General features: G+C 37.1%; 1 protein-coding gene and 1 long non-coding RNA gene across 5 annotated transcripts in view; one reads left to right on the forward strand and one right to left on the reverse strand.

Moving 5' to 3' along the window:
- FILIP1 (filamin A interacting protein 1) overlaps positions 1-20,139 on the forward strand; it is a 311,881-nt gene that overhangs the window by 143,380 nt on the left and 148,362 nt on the right. The gene's annotated exons all lie outside the window — the stretch shown is intronic.
- On the reverse strand, positions 380-5,832 carry LOC140713199 (uncharacterized). Its single transcript, XR_012095091.1, has 3 exons — positions 5,095-5,832; positions 2,221-2,297; positions 380-1,755 (listed from the first exon to the last, which is right to left on the reverse strand). It is a non-coding gene; the product is annotated as an uncharacterized lncRNA (long non-coding RNA).

Genomic DNA, 20,139 nt, shown 5'->3' on the forward strand with positions numbered 1-20,139 from the left:
TCTACTTTAGGATGTAATAGATTTTTCCCCAAATAATATTTAGATTCTTTAAAAAAATATGTTAATATGCATAAAATGACTGTAAGTCATGAGAAAGATGTATTAAGAGCTGAATACCTTTAGAATGGCAGAAAGGATTTTCTCTTCAGAGTGCTACTAAATTCTAGGGAGAGTATCTTTATCCCTTTTTAGTCTTCATATATTTGCTGAGACTTAGCAAAAATACTTTGAGGGTTCTAGTTAGCTTGATCATGCCTCACACTTCCTGAAGAAGCTTGCAGTTGTGGAGACCACACTAAATTCCTGAAGGAGTTCCAACTAAAGAATCCTTAGACATGCTCCAACTGACTGGGCTGAGGAGACTTTTTGTTGTCTTTTAGGTGAAGAGCTAATGGCAGAGGGAATTATGGGACCTCCTAGTCATAGGATCACCATTATCTTTATTGGCTCGTTGGAGTCTAAGTGCTTTCCCATATAAAATGAAAATTAGAGCAGGAGTCAGTAGTATTTCCTTTCTCAAAATAATGTTTGATTTGAATTACTTATAATTATTTAAGGCCCTCAAAGAGATTAATGTAAATATTTGAGAAATTGGCTCCCAGAAACAGAGAAATGACTTCAAGATTCTGAAAATTATCTTCTAATTCTCTTGGGAATGCAAAGTGTGTAGGTAACCTAAATATCAAGAGACAGGAAATATATTTGACAATTGGAAAGACTGCTATTGAAGTGCATCCCTGTTAAATCAGTGGATCAAAAAGTAACAGAAAATTATGTGTCTAAAAGGGAATGTAGATGTTAATATAAGTAACAATGACAGCGTGGATGTTTCAAGAGGATATTAAAAAGCAATAGATTCAGACCTTAGTTGTGCCAGGTCTGGCAAAGGCAATGTAAATGGCAAAGACTTATTTCTTTTGAAAGTTTTGTAGTGATCAGATGACAGGGCTGAAGGGACTGAGAAGGAAGCAGGAAGCTCTTTTCCAATATCTTCAATAGGATATGCCCTTTTCTAAATTCATTTTTATGTTTCATGTGAAAATTCTTTTAATAGGATGAGTACTCCTTAGATAGTGTGGTTAAAGCAATTACTCCCCTTTAGTCCAATCCTGCCAACAATTCATACTAGTAATTAATAACATGCTGAATGAATATTTTTAAAACTGCATTTTAAAAAACTCAACTCATAATTTAAGAAAATACTTCAGTAAGCAGTGGCAGGGAATCATTGCAGACACTCACAGAAAAGAAGCAATAAAAATCGGTCTGTTAAAATAAAACCAAGCAGGATCAGAGACAGTGTATAGTGTCATTAGATTCTTAGGTCATTAGATTATCTTGGCTGGCTCTTTACTTAGATGAGCCATGTTGCTTGCTTTGGGGCCTCCAGGCAAACCTTATGTGGCAAGAATTGACGTATGAATACATTTTCAGTACACCACTTCGTGTTATTTCACAGGCCTCTGACATTTGGCTGTCCCCCAAATAATCTCTAGTAGGTTTCATCAATGCCTTCATTTTTCTTTTGTAATACTTAACAACTTCTTTGGGTGGTTTTTTTTCTTTTGGGTAATTTTTATTTAAGCAATTTTTCCATATACAGGAGCAAGGAAACACTTGAATAAGGAGTTAGGCTCTCCTAAAGACTCAAACAATTTATCTTTGTAGCTCCAAGAAAAAGTGGGAGTAGGAGAGAGTAGACATGATCAGAGTTCATTCCAAGCCAGCGTTTTCACTCTTCCCTTGCTTTCTTGCCTATAAATAAAATTTGGGGTGGGGAAAAGATTTGGAAAAATATTCGAGCAAAAGTTGTATCCCTATTCCTCCTCTTCCTCCCAGCCGGAGACCACCCAGGGGTTTGACTGATGTTTTCTATTGGAGAAGTCTGAAGGAATCCACTCTTGGGTAGCTTAAGTGTATCTGCTTTAGTAGGCAACATTTCTGAGCCACACAGAAATGGAACTAGTTTTCTTGGTTTGCCTCCAAATGGACCAACTTTGAAATTAATTAGCTGTGAGGCTTAGAGCAAACCACTTTAACTCCTCTAGACCTTCTGTTCTTTTCTGGTAAAAAGAAGAAGAAAGAATAGATGTTCTCAAAGGTCATTCTAAAGATTTCTCAATTTCAACATTATTGATATTTTGGACTGAATATTCTTTGTTGTGATGTGCTGTTGTAGGCATTGTACAATGTTTAACAGCATTCCTGGCCTCTACCCACCTGATGCAGTAGCGTCCTTCCTAGTTTTGACATCCCCAAATGTCTCTAGCTATTGCCAAATGTCCCCTGGAGAGACACTGAAAGATAAAATACAAGATACCCAGTTAAATTTGTAAGCCAGATAAAGAATGAATCATTTTATTATATTTAATTGGACATATTTATACTAAAAACTTACTTGTTTTTTGTCTGAAATTCAGATTTAATTGAGCACTCTGATGATTAATTTGCTAAATCTGGTAACCTTATTGGTGGGGTGGGTGAGGTGGTGGTGCAAAATTGCTCTCTCCTCCACTCCACTGAAAAACCAACGTTCTAGGCAAAAGGTTTTTAAAAAATATGTGGTTTTGTTCTCCTTGGAGTTTTCCATATTAGAATAATTAAAGGAATAGGCCAGACTTCCATTAGATCAGATTTTTGGAAATGTTCCTGATTGATTAATTTTGTATTCATAGATATATCTATTCTAAAAAAGAGTATTTTTCAACATTGTTAGGATAGGGATGTCAGACAATGACCATTCCTTTTAGCCACTGCTGATTTCTCTCTGAGAAGGCTAAACATGTGCTTAGGGCATTGATAAAACAGAAACTAGAGAAAGAGAGAAAGGGAGACTTTGTTTGAAAGAATTAGATTTTTAAAAAAGCATCAGTGTAGTAGACACTATGGGGGAAGTTCTAACTTTGTGGAACTTATTTTGAACTCCATATGAAAGTGGGGTGAAGGATAATCTTTCCAGTGCCTACGGATTTTGAGTTTCTAACCCTGGCCTGATTTTAGGACATTTTACGCCACGTCAGTCATAACAGAAAGAGGGTTTACCACAGGAAGTTCACTCCTCCTTTCTACCCTAAGCTCTTGAGCAGTTATGTATAAAGGGCAGTTCTATGAAGAAGTGCACATGTAGAGAAGTGGATAATCAGATGAAACAGAACTTTAGGTACATGTCTTTGTGTTGTGCCAAACCCAACACACTGCATTTTCAATTTGAGCCAGACTCATCTGACCAATTTAGGATCTGGCATTTTTTTATTTCCACTCTTACTTGTTGTCTTCATGATAGTGTGGGGCTTGAAGACTCAACATAAGGATGAGGGAGTCGTGAGGATGTTGAAACTTGTAAAATATGGCAGTAATAACTGTAAGCCTACAGTGCTCATAGATACTAAAGGATATAAAAAATATTTTATCATTGTTATTGATAAAGGTTTTTTCAGTGCTTTCCATAGGTATGAATTAAATGCTGAAAGAAGACTGAACAGCGTAAAATTTTTCCTGTCTTTTACAAACTTCCATATCATTTAGGAAAATAATACATGGGGGTAAGAAAAAGTAACAGAGAATACTGGATAAAGAAAGAATACTTTTGGGTTGGGCATGGTGGCTCACACCTGTAATCCCAACACTCTGGGAGGCCAAGGCAGTCAAGAGATTGAGACCATCCTGGCCAACATGGTGAAACCTTGTCTCTACTAAAAATACAAACATTAGCTGGGCGTGGTGGCGTAATCCCAACTACTTGGGATGCTGAGACAGGAAAATCACTTGAACCCAGGAGGGGGAAGTTGCAGTGAGCTGAGGCTGTGCCACGGCACTGCAGCCTGGTGACAGAGCGAGACTGCATCTCAAAAAAAAGAATACTTTTTTTGTATAAGTGTATGTAAAATATTAAATGGAACACACTTATACTGAAAACTTATTTGTTCTTTATCTGAGATTCCAACTTAACCGAGTGTCCTGTACATTTATTTGCTAAATGTGACAAATAAATATATGTTACAACATATGCTAGATGCCGAAAGATTGTTTACATATTTGGTGTTCTAGGAGTTGAGAGGAGATACTGCTTCTTTCTCAATATCAGCATTATTGGCATTTTGGGCTGGATAAATCTTTGTTGTTGGGGCTGGGGGCTGTCCTATGCATGGTAAAATGTTTAGCAGAATCTCTGGCTTTTGCTCATACATGCCAGTAGTACCCTCAACCCCTTTGTGACAACCAAAAATGTTTCCAGACATTGTCAAATGTTCCCTAGGGAGGAAAATCTCTCTGGTTGAGAACCACTAGCCTCTTAGTGTAGGGGAAGACTTAGGAGAGATATCACTTGAGCAGGGCCTGGGAGGATATGTGTTATTTTGCAAGAAAGAAGTAGTTTTTTTGGAGAGCATTTTAGGTGAGGGAAAAGGCATAAATAAAGATGCCAAGGTATAAAAGTTGAGAGTAAGTCTGGAGTAGAGTAAGCAGATGAGTTTAACTATATAGTTATTGTTCATATGGGAAACAGTGGGATTGTAAAGTCCTTTAAGAAATAGATCATATTTTGTGACTCCGCCCATGCCCGTAGCAGCCTAATAGTATCTTGACCTTAGTAGCTGTTCAGTAATTCACTGGTTTTGATATGAAAGGTAAATGTATCAAGATAAGAAAGCCTTGAATGGAAAGTCTAAGAGGTAAAACTTTTTCTGGTGGGCGATGGAGAGTCCTGGAAGGTTATTTGAGCAAGGGAATGGCATGACCTTGAGGAAGTCAAGCTGTTCTGGGGTTGATTGGGGTCAGTTATCTCAATGGTGAGAGAAAGGAGTTGGAATTGAGAATAGTAATAGCAATCACCTTTAAAAAAATCTTCCCCCCACAATTTACAAAGCACTTTGCCTGCATTTTCTAATTTGGTTGTCCCAAAAATCCAGTATCAATTTCATTAAAAATTTTTCTTCTTTAGTTATTTTTCTTCCCAACTAGCAGTGATGTTTGGACATCTCAATAAAAATGAGCTTTGGATACATTTCATGCCGTGAAAAAAACGCTCACAATTTTATTTTATTTTTTTGTCCTTCAAGTTGTGATGTCATCAAAGGGCCTGGGCAACTGATTCACCTTATGGGTAAAGATGGAGTTGAGTGGCACTCTGTCCTTGGCAGGGAGGAGCTTTTAAACCTGGGCTTCTTTCTGTGTCTGGGATCTGGGTTGAAAGCATTTCCTTTTGCTTCTTCAGATGAATAAGTGGCACTGTACAAGCATTAAAAGAGATGTCTGTCATATGAATTTGGCATTGTCCCCCCACCCCCCAATCTCTTGAAAGTCTGTTTGTGGTGCCACAGGATTAGTCCTTGACCACTCTGTTCTTTCCATCCCCAAAAATGCCAGACAGCTTTCTTTCTAATGCTCCCACCTCCTAGGTACCCTTTCTATTTACTGTAGGATCGGATCTTATCCTGTGGAGAAGTTACATAATTTTGGGTGTTATGAGGTAATGCACGGCTCTTCTTTTTTATCCCCTGCTGCCTCAAAACAAACATTTCTTGTTCCTTGGTTCCTCAATGTCTGACTGATGTTAGGACAAAGATGAGAATAAATTAGTTGATCCAACAAAAATGAAATGAGTAATTAGGAGAAAACTCAACTATGGCTAAAATTGGTTTCTGCTAATTAAAAACATTGACAAGCAAAAGATTGTCAATATGTTCTAGATTTAGTCATCAGGAAATCAGGCCTATTGTAGAAATGTTTCTCATCATAAGAAAAGACATGGGACTTCATGGACTCTAATTAAATTTCTTTAATCCGTAATTTTGGTTAGCAGTATTCCATTTAGTTATTCCTTGTTGTTACTGTTTGCAGTTGGCAGAATAGCCCCCCTGAAGATGTCCACACCTTAATCTCTGACTCCTATGAATATTACATGGCAAAAGAGACTTTGCAGATGTGACTAGGGTTATGGACCTTAAGATGAGGAGATTATTTTGAATCATCCAAGTGGGCCCAATCTAATCCCATGCATCTTTAAAAGCAGAGCATTGCATCCAGCTAGAGGGAAGAGAGATGCTGCAAAAGGGAAAGTCAGAGAGATTCCAAGCATGAGAACGACTCAATGCACTATTGCTGGTATTGAGATGTAGGGTTCTAATATGAAGATCAAAGAGAGAATTTTAGGAAGTAAAGGCCTCTCCGCTGATATCCATAAAAAAGCAGAGACCTCAGTGCTGCAGCTGTAAGGACCACAATCCTGCTAACAACCTGAATGGTCTTGGAGACAGGTTCTTCGCAGAGCCTCCAGTAAAGAACACATCCCTGAAACACCTTGATTTTATCATTGAGAGACCCTAAGCAAAAGAACCAACTAAGCCACACTGTACCTGGACTTCTGATCTGCAGAAACTGTGAGATAATAAATGGATGTTGTTTTAAGCCTTGAAATTTATGGTAATTTGTCACAGCAGCAATAGAAAACTAATATAGAGTTCTTTGTCATTGTTTCTGTTTTCATTACTGTCACCACCATTGTTATGACTTACTGTATATTTGCATCACATGACATGGCCCCAAGTACCAGGCTTTGCCACTAGATTTTAAGCCTTTAAGGACAGAGATTTTTTTTTCTCTCTTTCTCTCTTTTACCCAGGCTGGAGTGCTCTGGCCTGATCATAGTTCACTGTGACCTTGAACCCCTGGACTCAAGTGATCCACGTGCAGCAGCCTCCAGATAGCTAGAACTAGAGGCGCATAACACCAAGCTAGGCTAACTTTTTAAATTTTTGGTAGAGATGGGGTCTTGCTATGTTGCCCAGGCTGTTTTCAAACTTCTGGCCTCAAGCAATCCTCCCACCTCAGCCTCCCAAATTGCTGGGATTACAGGTGTGAGCCATTATTCCCAGCCTTTCTCCCTCTCTTATAAAATGTTCACCTATGTAATCTCTAACACTTCAAAGAGTTGTCTAACACGTACTATGTGCACAATAGATATTTACTGAATGACTACATAGGGTTACAAAAGAATTTTCAATATTATCCCTGCCTTAGTGGAGCTTAAAAATCTAGTTGAAGCATCAAAATCTCAATTAACTCCCAAAACAGAACAATATATTTCAGTGCCAATGGAGAGATCTAGACAATACATATTGTAGTTTTCTAGGGGCATAGAAGTTGCAGTGGGTGCAGGTGGAAATAAATTTCATGGAGAAAATGGGCCTTCGGGTAAGATGACTAAAGAAACAAAGCAAAACAAAGGGGAGAAAGACAGGAGAAAAAGACAACAGCTTTACAACTCTGTACGGGGTAATCCAAGATGACCAGTTTAGGGTAATCCAAGATGTACTAATCTTGGCTTGAGCCTGATGGTGAGTCTGCTGTGTCATCTGCAGTCCCTTGCCCTGCTGGAAATTACAGCGAACACTATAGTACAAAACACCTATCAATGGGGACTAGGGTTTCAGTTATCAACGTTCTTGATCATTCCTTTTATTCTTCCATCTGGCTTTTTCTCTCATCAAAATATGACACCTTCATGTTAAATGGTGTAATATCTTTCTTTTTAAAAATAAATTTTAATGCAAAAGGATACATCTTCACTATAGACTACTTAGGGAAAAATAAGCATAAAGAAAAAAAATCATACAGAATTTCACTACCCAAAATAACTGCTGAGTAGTTTGATGTATTTTTTCATATTTTGTCCTTCTGAATCACTTAAATACTATAGTCACAAGATTAGTATTATGCCTAAGAAATAGTTTTATATCTAATTCTTATTTTCTGTGTAATTTCCTATAATGTGAATAAACTGTAACTTATTTGATAACTCCCTCATTATGGGTCATCTAAGTTGTTTCCAATGTTGTGGAATTTGGAATTCAATAATATTATTAAAACTTTGGTAGAAATCCTTGTCAATAAATTCCTGGTTGCATCTCTGATAATAACTTAAGGATAAAGTCCCAGAAGTTGGAATTATTGGATCCAAACGAATGGCTACTTTTAAACCTCTTTATACAACTTGTCAAATTATTTAACAGGAAGAAAAAATGGAATTTTTTTTACATGCTACCTCACATTAATTGATATTTCTGTTAGTTGTGTATGAGAGTGCTTATCTCACCATACATTTACCAGCATTTAGTTTTGTAATTCCTTTTTTTTTTATTGAGACAGAATCTCGCTGTGACACCCAGGCTGGAGTGCAATGGCTCAATCTCGGCTCACTGCAATCTCCGCTTCCTGGGTTCAAGCGATTCTCTTGCCTCACCCTCTTGAGTAGCTGGGACTGCAGGTGTAGGCTACTACATCTGGCTAACTTTTGTATTTTTAGTAGAGACGGGATTTCACCATATTAGCTAGGCTGGTTTCAAACTCCCGACCTCAAGTTATCAGACTGCCTTGACCTCCCAAAGTGCTGGGATAACGGGCGGGAGCCACTGTGCCTGGCTTTTGTAACTCTTTTTAAATGATATTTTATTGTTATTTTGCCATAAATGTCACTAATTTTTCTAAATGCACTTTGATATATGTATGAGGTTAAATATATTTTCGTGTTAGAGTGGAAATTTGTTTATCTTCTTTGGGAATCACGTGTTGTTACCTTTTGCCTATTTTTCTATATATTAGTGTTTTATATTGATTTATGAGTTCTAGTTCTACTATAATTAATTATTGATATTTTGATTATTAATGACAAATATGTATTAATCATTAATACAAATTACATATACATATAATACGTATTATATATTTACATATAATATTTATATATAATATTTATAAATAATGTTTCTATTCTGTAGTTTGCCTTTGAATTTTGTTTATATCGTTTATACAGATCAACATATCAAAGCAGTTCCTCAATCTAAACATCATGGCAAGTCAATGGCTTGCTTTTTGAAATCGTTGTGAAACGTGGTTTCCTCTCACTCCCTGACACCCAATCCTTATCCCTGCTACCCCAACATGAAATGAGAAGTCCACTAGCATTTGAACTTATATTTCCTCTGAAGTATAAATTGATTACATTACTTTTATAAACTAATTTTTTTGAGATGGAGTTTCGCTCTTGTTGCTCAGGCTGGCGTGCACTGGCGCCATCTCGGCTCACTGCAACCTCTGCCTCTCAGGTTCAAGCAATTCTTCTGCCTCAGCTCCCTGAGTAGCTGGGTTTACTGGCACGCACCACCATGCCTGGCTAGTTTTGTATTTTTAGTAGAGACATGGTTTCTCCATGTTGGTCAGGCTGGTCTCGAACTCCCAACCTCAGATGATCTGCCCGCCTCAGCCTTCCAAAGTGCTGAGATTACAGGTGTGAACCACCATGTGCGGCCACTCTTTTTTCTTTCTTTCTTTCTTTCTTTCTTTGTTTTTTAAGAGAGAAGTTTTTATTACTGTCCCCCAGGCTGGAGTGCAGTGGCATAATTGCACTGCAGCCTGAAACTCCTGGGCTCAAATAATCCTCTCATTTCAGCCTCCTCAGTAGCTGGGACTACAGGCACATACCACCACATCCAGCTAATTTTTTAATTTTTTAAATAGAGATGTGGTCTTGCTTTATTGCCCAGGCTGGTCTCAAACTTCTGGCCCCAAGTGATCCTCTTGTCTTGGCCTCCCAAAATATTGGAATTACAGGTGTGAGGCACTTCACTTGACCTCTGATTATTCTAAAAGAATTCATTGGTATTCTTATTAAACAATTACAGAATATTTATAGAACATCTCTTGAAATCAAGAATTAGTTTATCCTGGGCATGGTGGCTCATGCCTGTAATCCCAACACTTTGACAGGCAATGGTGAGAGGATCACTTCAGGCCAGGAGTTCAAGACCAACTTGGACAACAGAGCAAGACCCCTCCACCTGCCGGGCCACTTCCTTGGCCCTGCCATCTCTAATAACAAAAAAAAAGTTTTTAAGTAGTCAGGCACAGTGGTGTGCACCTGTAGTTCTACCTACTCAGGAAGCTGAGATGGGAGGATCACTTGAGCCCAGGAGTTTAAAAGCTGCACGGGGGTAAGCCATGATTGCATCACCGCACTCCAGTCTGGGTGACAGAGTGAGATGCTGTCTCTAAAAAAAGAAATTTTTTTAAATAGAATAATCAGATATATCAACATAGTATTCAGAGTTATGTGTATTTTAACCTGAAGTAATAGTTTCTAACTGGTTATCACATTACTCTGAGTGCAATTGCAGATTCCACTGATTATTTTCAATGAGTCATAAACACTCATACTTTAAATACTCAGACTTTAAGATAGTTAAGCTGAGAGTAAATGTCTCAGGATTTTTGCCATAGCAGTCAAATAAATATCATAATTTTTAAATGCATTTCCTTCAATGTCCTACTCTTGTTCGGGTTTAATCAATTTTGTGTTTAGCCAGGCTACCTAGGCATTAAAAAAAATACAGATGGGGTCTTGCTGTTTCCCAGGCTGGTCTTGAACTCCTGGGCTCAAGGAATCCTCCTGCCTCAACCCCTGAGTAGCTGGGATTACAGGCGCATGCCCAGCGAAGGCATTTATCTTTTAAATTTCAAAATTTTATCTTTTTAAATTTATTTATTTTTAAATTTATTTATCTTTTAAATTTTAAAATTTTTCTTTTTTAAATTTCAATAGGTTTTTGGGGAACAGTTGGTATTTGGTTACATGAATAAATTCTTCAGTGGTGATTTCTGAGATTTTGGTGCACCCATCGCCTGAGCAGTGTACACTGTACCCAATATGCAGTCCTTTCTCTCTCATTCCCCTCCCATTCTTTCCCCTAAGTCCCCAAAGTCCATTGTATCATTCTTATGCCTTTGCGTCTTCATAGCTTAACTCTCACTTATGAGAGAACATACGAAGTTTGGTTTTCCATTCCTGAGTTACTTCACGTAGAATAATGGTCTCCAAATCCATCCAGGTTGCTGCAAATGCCATTATTTCATTCCTTTTTATGACTGAGTAGTATTCCATGGTGCATATATACCACGATTTCTTTATCCGCTTGCTGATTGCTGGACATTTGGGCGGGTTCCCTATTTTTGCAATTGCGAATTGTACTGCTATAAACATGCGTGTGCAAGTATCTTTTTCGTATAATGCCGTATTTTCCTCTGGGTAGATACCCAGTAGTGGAATTACTGAATCAAATGGTAGTTCTACTTTTAGTTCTTTAAGGAATCTCCACATTGTTTTCTATAGTGGTTGTACTAGTTTGCATTCCCACCAATAGTGTATCCCACCACATCCACGCCAACATCTATTATTTTTTTTTAGTATGGCCATTCTTGCTGGAGTAAGGTGGTATCACACTGTGGTTCTGATTTACATTTCCCTGATCATTAGTGATGTTAAGGATTTTTTCATATGTTTGTTGGCCATTTGTGTATCTTCTTTTGAGAACTGTCTTTTCTTAGCCCACTTTTTGATGGGATTGTTTGGTGTTTTGTTTATATTCCTTGTAGATTCTGCATATTAGTTCTTTGTCAGATGCATAGATTGCAAAGATTGTCTTCCAGTCTTTGGGTTGTGTGTTTACTCTGCTGATTATTTCCGTTGCTGTGCAGAAGCTTTTTAGTTCAATTGAGTCCAATCTATTTATCTTTTTTTTTGTTGCATTTGCTTTTGGGTTCCTGGATATGAAGTCTTTGTAAGGCATTTATCTTTAAAGGGATATATTTGCTATCTTATTTATACAGTAATAACACATAATAATTAATCATGTTTCATTTTAAAAGAATTGAGATCAGAAATGCTAAATACATATCCTTGTAAATAGGAACTCTCACCTATTAGTAGAGACTGTTCCAGTGATGTATTGAGAAGGCTTCTGAGAATGAATTCAGGCTCAGCAGTCAAAGGATGCCACAACTAATTAGTGATCTAGGAGGAAGGCATGACAAAATCCACGCTGTGTGTTTACCACCAGATTAAAGTAAATTTAATAAATTTGAATGTTCAAATGTAAACAGAAATTTCAAACTTATTTAGTGTCTGGCGTGCTATCTTTGAAGCAAAATTACAAAGACTTTTTTCCTCATCTATGTGGGAGGTATTATTCTATATGTAGGGAACAGCTCCCTATAAAATAATGTGATATTACAATTATTTTTATTTTTTTCTGTTTGAAAAGTGCCAATGAAGAATCCTGAAGGAATTCTCTTTCTTGTATATTGGTACCTGGTTTGACTTCTTCAAGGGGTCAATATTCAAAGAATGGGAAAAGAGGTCTGATTTGTATTTGTGACTACCTCTGGGTGCATTTAGGTTTTTAAATACAGTTTGTTTTTAAGATGAAGATTTAATGCATGTAGCCTCGCCTGGATATTTAGCTAAGGGCACACTGGAAAGGTCTGGAGCCACAGTTTAAAAAAAAAAAAAAAAAAAAAAAGATCTTTCCAAAGTATCCTTGATCAAAATCCCGTACACCTGAAATGCAAAAATAACTTCAGTACCTTTCAGTCTTTAATATTAGCTTTCAAAATTCACTATTCTTTATTCCCTAGACAACTAGCCTCCATCTATCTTTCTGTCCTATGAATATTTTAAATAATCTTAGCTTGTTGAGGTAAAGCACAGGACTACAAACCCAGGGATGAAGAGCACTGTTATCCTCTTCTCTTCAAATGGTCTTCAGGTAGAATCCCAGGGCTCCCTGCACATTCTCTTTAGGAGACCTTGACCTCATCCAAAGGTCTTTTGAAATTTGAAAATGCAATTCTTGGCTCAAGCTAATGTGTGGTGAACTAGAGTTTTCATTGAAAATGCTTCCTGCCAATTAAAAACGAAGGAAGAAAATAAATGTATATTGCACCTGATTTTCAGGGAATTAAATTTTAAGTTTTATTACCAGTGTTTCTTGCAGGGGAAAAAAGAACTCTTTAAAGAAATCTAAAATTCTACTTTTCTATGTTTATAACCATTTTCTTTCTTTTTTCCCTACTTGCACTCAAACTTTGTTTTAGCTAAAAATATGTAAAGGTTTTTAATATGCCAGAAGTTTGTAGAGTTGTTCATACCATGCTTATGCCTTAATCGTTTCCTTTTTGGTTTTGACTAAACGTCTCCTCTGAATATGCTACTTTTTTGGAGGCAAGTTGTCTCCTCCCTAAGGTTCAGTGACTTCATTCGATATGACACCAATGTTAACCAAGGAACTGAACATGGATTATTTAAAAAAACAAAAAGGGAAGGTGTTTTAAATGATTGGGCAGACTCTTGGCATTAGCTTTTTAGAAGCAACTGGCTCAATTAGCCAGCTCAGGAAATGTGCCACATTGTGTGTAAAGAATCCAACCCCCCAAATTATAGAACTATTGGAACGTTGTGCACCCGGTTTACATTTGCTGGAGAACGTCATTCTTGGCTCAGATGCAATGAAAGAGTCATCATCTTCCCAGGTGAACTGGGGCAAACCAAGGTTTAGTCTCCTTTCATTGCCAGGGAGAGACTGATGTTTGCGGCTAGAAACTATGCGAAAGTTGGCAGTTCTAGCTTCCTTGAGCTTTCAGGTTTGTCCAAGTGAAAGTCAAGGAGTGTGAACCCAGGTAAATGAAATGTTTACCACTAAAGAAGCCACCATGGATTTGAAACCACTGAGGTGCATAGCACTTTCACAGGAAGCATGCCATTCTCAGAGGCACAATCTTCTCTGAATGGCTGTGAAACGTAGGTTAGCTCATTTAAATTTTAGGCTAAACATGCAAGAGGGAGATTTGACTGAGATGGATAGTGGTTATATCCACAGCATTCAGTTACTATAATAAGAAACAGATATGTCACTCTAGAGAATTTGGGCTTTGCCTTGTTTAGTATAGGAGTTTATAATATTTTATAGTGATTGCAGCTGCAAACACTACTCCATAGTAGTTAGCATAGTATCTGCCATTAGCTATGAAGAGGAAGATTTGAATGGTGAATGGAACAACTGGAGGATTTGTTTCTAAGAATAAGTATATTCTAATAAATATAAATTCTTAAGGAGAATCTAACTATAGCAATAGTTCCAATAGTTCTATAATTTGGGGGGTTGGATTCTTTACACACAATGTGGCACATTTCCTGAGCTGGCTAATTGAGCCAGTTGCTTCTAATAGTTTCAGAAAATGAAAATTTTGTGAGTTTTGAAAACTGGGTGATTGTAAATCAAGATCTCTTAAGTTTTCTCTCTGTAAATCTGATTTTATAGTTTGAAATTAGTTCTCAAAGTAGTCTATGACATGGTGATGCTTTAAATTTTACAACAAATGTCCTATAAATGCTAAGAAAGTTTCAAATTTGTAAGATTCAGCAAAATAATGATCTTACCATGTTGACAGGATTGGATAGTTTGTTGTTGTTAATAGGTATTAAGCACAAGCAGATGGACTGTCCTAAAGGAATAAATGAAGAAGGAAAAATGTGTTCAAAAAAAGAGGTGCAAAAATATATTGTTAATTAATGTAGTGCTAACAAGCACAGTCTTATGACTTTGCCGAATGGAATCTACAAATATATAGACTACAGAAATTCAGCAGATTCATTTATTCAATATTTAGCAGATACTGTGTTGGCTATGATGTGCTAGGATGTAGTAGGTGCTGGGAGTAAAAAGAAAAAAAATTAAATGTGGTTCCTGCTTTCAAGAAGCTCACATATAGGCAAATAAACATGGTGGCTGCCATAATTACATGTGAACCAGTGTTCAAAGAGAGTAAGAAAAGAAGCAGCTAAGTTTTCCTAAGGAAGTCAGGGAAGGGAAAGTAATGCTTGCAATGAGATTTGAGGAAGAATTAAGATTAATAGTGTGGGGAGTAGGAGAGAGACAGAGTTCTAGAGACCTTGAGAAAGGGTGGTGTGTTTAGGGAACAGAGATCAGTAGGACATGGTTCAGTACAGGGTACTTTGAGGGGAAGGACGAGAAAAGAGTATAAAGACCTTGAAAAGCTTAGGTCATGTAAGAGTAAGAAGTTTATTTTGGGGAATAGCTCAAAGAATCTTGGCAAATGACTCAAGAGTCTTGAGCAGAGAATTGACACAAAACCACTTTTGTGTTGAAAATATTTTCCTAAGAGCTTTGAAATGTATGAGTTGGAGGGGCCGCACTTGGGGAAGAGTGGTTATTGCAGAGATGGTAGGAGAGGGGATGGAGGTAGGAGTGGAAGTCAGAATGCATAGCCTACTACAGCTCTATTTCTATCTTGTCTCAGACTCGAATTTATGCTGGACTGAAAGTCAGTGGAACACCCTTTATACTGGCCCAGTTCTCTTTAATCAGTCACAAGTTGTGAGGTGATATAAGTAACATTTACACAATTACAGGTAAAAATCCCAATAAAACGAACTCCATGGGGATTATGAATTATTTTAATTGTTTGAAATATTGTTACCTGTCCTAAGGTATTGCTGGGATAGAACTTATGAATTTTTTTCTCTACAAATATACATATACACAGGAGCAGTATGTGTAAGTTAGTTTAATTTAAAAATGAAGCTTTTAAAATGTGGATAAATCTGTGCCAGTCACACACTGGAACATGTCCATTTAAGCTTCATTATTAATATAACAAACTAACATATAAAGGGTATGTCTGAGGAAGTGAGCTAGGTGAGTGGCAAGTGATTGGCTGACTGTAAAGCAACTTACGATGGTGGGGGACACCTATGACAAAAACTCCTGTGAAGTCCTTTTATTGATGTTGTAAATCAAAGTACTACTTTATTGAATGATTTATTTTACACAATATGAACATCAATATAATTACAATTGTGGAAAAACATTTATAACAAAGATGGGCTCATTTGTGGCTCTTGTATCAATGAGAAGCCCAGCACAAACTCTCTATTAAATTGGTTATTTGTGTTTAATAAGAATAACCAATAGTAGACTATGTACTTAGAAAGCCTATCAAGTAGGATCAAAGCTTACAACAAATCAAATATTGACAGCTGGTTCAACCAGAAGTGGAGAATATGAGAACCAGAGACACTCAAAGAATACTTCTTTTAATTGGCTGAATCTCATTGAAGAATCCCAACCTGTTTACTATTAACTGAGGGAAATGTATCTGATAATTAGAGGCAAATAACTGATTTTTTGGTGGGATCAACGCTACATTTGAAAGAGAAGAATCAGTAGTATGTTAAATTGGATTGAACATCATAAAATTATATTTGAGTCATTGTGTTTACCATTATTTGCCTTTATTGTTACCTCTTCTATTTATTAAGTACTTTCTACATGTATAGTGCTGTGCTGAGTAGCCACCATTCACGACTTCATTTTATCTCTACAAACCTCAAATGGCAGTCAGACATTATTATTATCTCCACATTCAAATTAAGTTGAGGCTTAGAGAGGTTAAATGACCCTTTTGCTATACAGCTGAATCTAATATAAGAATATTAGAACCGAAAGAAAATTTAGAGGTAATCCATTTTATCAAAAACTTAGATGCCTAAATAGTCAGGCAGATAACATAACACCAGGAGTTCATGCCTTATCCAAGGGGAACAGCTGCTATTCAGTGTATGCCTTTTGTGGCTACATGGGAATGTCGACCCAGTGTTGCCAATCTTATAATTGTTTAACAGAAATGAGGAATCAGAATTTGAATGTGATATTTCTCAATTTTAAAAACATGCTAGGCAAATAGGATATGTCCACAGGCTGGTTATGGCCAATGGGTCACCAGTTTGCAACCTCTGATGAAGTACAATTCCATTATTTTACAAATAAGACACAGAAAAGTGAAGTGAGCCACCCAGTGATTCACTACAAGTCAGGGATATATCTTATTTTTCCCCTTAAGATAATGTGAGATTATGTTACCAAAATATTTACGTTTTTCAGAAAAATGTTTTTAAAAATTGGTAGATTTTTGAAATGCATTTTAAAATTGTTTATTTCCTTGATAATCTATTAAAATTAATCCATGCTTGTAATGCTAATGCTTTTGGCATAAACATTTACAGATATATGCTTTTCTTTCTGCTGATTGTTTTGGCTTGATTATGTTAAAAAGAGCTTCAATTAAGTAATGTAATTTGGATAATAAAATTTCTAAAAAAAATAACTATGGATTGACTTTATTTTTGTTTAATAGACGTTCCAGGAGCAGAATGAATTCTAACTACAAATTTTCTAATACTCTTCGTTTTTCATCTGATCTAAAAATTGGACAAATAAGTTAGGGAATCATTTCCCGAAACAATTAAGAAACTTTACACTTTCACTCCCAGATTTTTCATTGTGGACCATAAATATAAAGCTATCTACAGGTTCACTTTGAACAATTTTCTCCCTTCTTTGTTTCCTCTCTGATAGTAAAAAGATTGCCCTTCTGAGAACTCATTGGTCCTTCATCCATTGCAAGGGTGTTAAGGAATCAGGGAGGGCTAACTCCACGAATGACACTGGCTGGGGATCCTGCATGTGTGTAGACATGGATTTATGAAATAGAGTGGGAAAAAAGAGAAGTGTCACTCTTCTGTCATACCTTTTTTTTTTTTTTTTTTTTTGAGACGTTGCTCTTGTTGCCCATGCTGGAGTGCAATGGCACCATCTCGGCTCACTGCAACCTCCGCTTCCGGGGTTCAAGCGATTCTCCTGCCTCAGCCTCCCGAGTAGCTGTTATTACAGGCATGTGCCACCACACCTGGCTAATTTTGTATTTTTAGTAGGGATGGGGTTTCTCCATGTTGGTCAGGCTGGTCTTGAACTCCCGACCTCAGGTGATCGCCTGCCTCAGCCTCCCAAACTGCTGTGATCACAGGTGTGAGCCACCGCGCCTGGCCTGTCACACCCATTTCTTAAGAGAAGTCCATGGAGTCAAAGAACAGAGTGGTAAATTGGTGGGGCCATTTCCCAGTGAGCCCTCACCTATGGTCTCATGGAGTTATGTGATTCTTGATTGCAGGAAGTCAATCTTGCCTGACATTCCACTTTGTAGATGGGTCTCAGCATTTCCCTCTTACCGGTTGCATGGCTTTTAATACTACAAATGTTGTTTAATGTCTTCAGTAAGCCCTCCATAGTGAAAATACTCTTCACCTGCAATTTCTCTTTCACTTCCTACACAATCACAGGCTTGGCAGTAAACCTAATTGATTTGCCATGAAGGTTGGAGAAGGCAGATGGAATCCAGAATTTCCAGATTCTTAGAATTTTATTGACTTGGAGTTGAGCATTTTAAAAGATCAGTTTGTATCTCAGTGCTTATTTGTTTTTTATTTTCATTTTGCCACAGTGTATTTTTAAAACTTTTTATTCTGAAATAATGTTAGATTCCCAAAAAGTTGCCCAAAGAGCCCATGATGGATTTTCAAAATGAAGGTCATAAAAAAAATCCAGAAGTTATTTTCCTATCTTATTTATGTCATCTGCTCAATGCAATTATTACAGGTTTTTACCAAGTTTAAACTCCTAAAATATTGACTTATACATTAACAAGAAAAGCAAACCATCATAGCAATAATATGTGGTCATGCAAATGCATATTTTTTTTATTGACTGAGGTGAGGTAGGATATCCAGGGTGACTTGCCTTTAATAGATTCTCAAGAAATATTTGTTGACTGGTTTATTTAGTATAGTAGGAAAGATTTGCTGATTTATCTTCCCTCTTTGAGAATTACTTCTTAACAATGGCCTAATTTGTACTTCAATGTTAGGAAGAACTTATCAAGCGCTAGTTCAAGTGTGTGGTCTTTCTAACCTAGAGTTTATTTTGGATAGCGATCCCCAGTGACCTTTGTCAAATAATATGACGCTTGCTCTCCAAGACATTCTCCTCAAAGGCTGGAGTGTTACTTAAATATTTCTAACTTCTTTTTAGTATCCTATTATAAATTGATCATCTACTTATTTATCTAAATCTTTTCAAACCTGAGCTGCTTGACCCATCTCAAGGAGTGACTATACTCTGTTTTACAGCATTAGGTATAGCTTGGTTTTTGTTGTCCTATGCCTGCCCTCCTTCATATTTTAAGGACTTCCACATATGTTTGCACATTGTAACTTTTATTCTATTCTTGAAGGGACAGACAGCACACTCCAATCATGACCATATTTTCTTACTATCCATTTAACCTTTTTTTTTTTTGAGACAGAGTCTCGCTCTTGTCGCCCAGGCTGGAGTGCAGTGGCGTGATCTCAGCTCACTGCAACCTCTGCCCTCTGGGGTGAAGTGATTCTCCTGCCTCAGCCTCCTGAGTAGCTGGGACTACAAGCGCGTGCCACCACACGTGACTAATTTTTTTGTATTTTTAGTAGAGACGTGGTTTCACCGTGTTAGCCAGGATGGTCTCCTTTTCTCAGAACTTTTAGTAGCTTAGATATCCTTCTCTCAACAAACTGGGGAATTGCTATAATGCAGGACCTCTGTGTTAACATGCTGAGGAGTGAATTAAAAGATCTGGAGACATTTCATTAGAGGTTATCTGGGGAGAGTGTAATATTGGCCTATCACATTGGTCAGCAGCCTGTTTGTAACCCCTGTCTCTGGCAGAGCTTAGTTTTTCCTGTTGGAGTCATTCAGAATCTTTCTAGTTTCTTAACATTTTAGTCACAGTTTGGCTTTTCTGATTTCTCTGTAATTTCTGGGAAATCCTGTCAATTCCTCATCTTAATAAAGAGTCCATGAGTAGAAGCAACATTCTAGCTGCTTCCACTAGTTGCATTCTAATAGGGCCTTACGATTCTGAGAACTTTTGAGATATCAGTCCACATTTTTTACATTCTTTAATTTATCTGAGCCAGAGTGGAGCTGCCTTTGGAGATTAAGTAGAATGTACTGATATCCATTGCGTTTTCCCATACCCTGCCATTTGTTTTTTTAGCCTAATCCAATTATACCAAGATTTATTGCTTGTGCATCATGTGAAAGCCCTATGCTAATTGCTGCAGGGGTTACAAGAGTGAATTAGACAGTTTTTGCCCTCAAGCAGTTTATGATCTTGTGGGATGAAAGACATGGCAATTACACCAAAGCTATAATATACAGACGAAAATAAGTATAATTTCTGTTTCCATTTTTATATCTTACTTGGGTTAAATTTATCTAAGGCTTTCTAATCAAAGCTCTGTGAAATAAAGGAGGATAAGAAGAGGAAAAACAAAATCTCCAGGCTGACTATACTCATCAGTCGCTGTGAATAAGCTGGCTCCTAAGTATGAGGTCCAGATGTTGGATTTATATCACA

Source organism: Chlorocebus sabaeus, chromosome 13, assembly GCF_047675955.1.
Source record: "Chlorocebus sabaeus isolate Y175 chromosome 13, mChlSab1.0.hap1, whole genome shotgun sequence".
Taxonomy (NCBI): Eukaryota; Metazoa; Chordata; class Mammalia; order Primates; family Cercopithecidae; genus Chlorocebus; species Chlorocebus sabaeus.